Below are 2,010 nucleotides of genomic sequence, written 5' to 3'. Positions count from 1 at the left end.
GGCTAACGTTCAAATACTTTGTTATGCACCTTAAAGATTTCAGCAGGTAATTGAGAAAAGGGATAGAATTGTGCGAGTCATTTTGATGGACAGAAAGCTTACAAATAAGGAATTAAGTAGTAACCATTTTACAATTCAATCCAATAACAGAGTATAAGACAGTCACTCAGACAAGTATAGCATATGACAGTAATAAAAATAAACCTAAAATGCAGGGTGAAGACTATCTCATTTCTAATCTTTGTACAGTTCAATCAGATCACTTACTTAGGCTGTGTCTCTGTGGAGTCTCTAGTATCTTCTATGCTCTTGTACGTGACTGTATCTTGGGTTTATATGATGAGTAAGTTACAGTCACAAGCCAATGTGAGAAGAGGTGACTTACTGCCACCTAAGTCTCTTCCTTCATTTCTTAGATGAAATATGCCTGCCAAAAAGCGCAAGTCTGCAGACTTCTAGTTATCCTTGGCATTTTATAGGACCTCTGTGTAGAAATAACCTAAGGTGTTCGCATACAGTTGGTAAAGTCAAAGTTATAGGTGCTGAAGTGTGCCTATAGCTACATGTTCATTTATTTTTCAAGTCTTAGAACCACAGGCCCTAGGGGAGAAAGAAAACGTGAGTGTATCTCTTTACAGATACAACAGGGATTGCTTCCTCACTTCACTAGATCTGCTTGGCGAGTCCTTGGCTGGCCACCTCGTCACTGGAGCGCTCCTCAAACAGACTCATCCTTTCCCTGCTCGCTGTTCATTCACCACAGCATCTGACAACATAATGTATTTCATTGGTTCGTTCTCACCCTCCCCCAGTGGAATGTAAGCTCCACAAGGGCGAGCACTTCATTGTTTGCTGTTGTGTCCTTAGTGTCCACAGGAGTGCCAGGCACATTATAAGCACTAACATATATTTGACGAATGAATGACCCCGATGTATATTTCCCCACAATTCATATTTTTACAAAGACTCTCTAAATTCTCATTGCTGGTAGTGTATTTCACTTACTATGTTTTCTTAGAAGGGCTGAAACTAAGTCTGCCTAAAACCAAGTTCCTTAACTGAGTTTGTAATTAATTTCTCAATCCAAAATTGTATATCCCTTCTTGACCCCCTGACCTCAGTGCTGTCCTAACAGAACACTCATCAACCGGAGTCAGATGACTAAGATCGCTGTTGTTGATAACATCATGAATGTACTAAAATGGCTATTATAGATATCATCGTTGACGTACAAACTAAGGTGGATTTTCAAGGGCAAGGTGAGCTAACAGACCCCCGAGCATGGACCACCTGGCCAGACACGTCCTATGACTCCCAAAACTATGATTAAGAAGTGCCACAGAAATGGCATTAATTATAATTAATGATTATAATTATTATAAAATAATTAATCAAAATTATTAATTAATAATTAATCCCAGCCTCTTTGTTCTTCCCCTTAAAAAAATAAAAACCCTAACTCAAAGACCAAGTTGGAGAGATCTGAGGCTTGTCTCCCACTCCCTTGCTGGTGCCCTGCAATAAATCCTTCCTCTGATGCAAATTCTCACTGTCAGAGTTTGGCTTTCTGTGCTGTGGGCACATGAGCCCTTCGCTCGGTTTCAGGATCATGTGGTTTAAAGTAAACCTGGAGGGGAAGATTCCCCTACATCTTGCTGTTAATCCAATACAGATTAGTAACAAATGCCTAAATGTTTTAGAAATTTATTTTTTCAGTCCTTAGTGCAGGAATTAATTCCAGCTACAATATTAGAACAGCACAGTGAAAAGATCCAGTGAAATACCTGTCTGGGCATTATTGAACCTGCAGATTATCCATGAAACATTTTAATGACAGTCTGGCTTTCAACTTCCAGAAAATGACACTCATAGGCAAGAATAGCAACCTATAAATCACGTAATATTTCCTCTTCTAAGTGCTTTAAACTTTGAAAAGTGTCTTTTCATCCATTTATTGTAAATATAAGAAATGAAATTAAATATATTAGTCTGTAAAAAGTCTAATTTAGA

This window comes from Neophocaena asiaeorientalis, unplaced genomic scaffold, assembly GCF_003031525.2.
Source record: "Neophocaena asiaeorientalis asiaeorientalis breed wild unplaced genomic scaffold, Neophocaena_asiaeorientalis_V1.1 scaffold7, whole genome shotgun sequence".
NCBI lineage: Eukaryota > Metazoa > Chordata > Mammalia > Artiodactyla > Phocoenidae > Neophocaena > Neophocaena asiaeorientalis.
Note: the sequence above shows the minus strand (reverse complement) of the source record.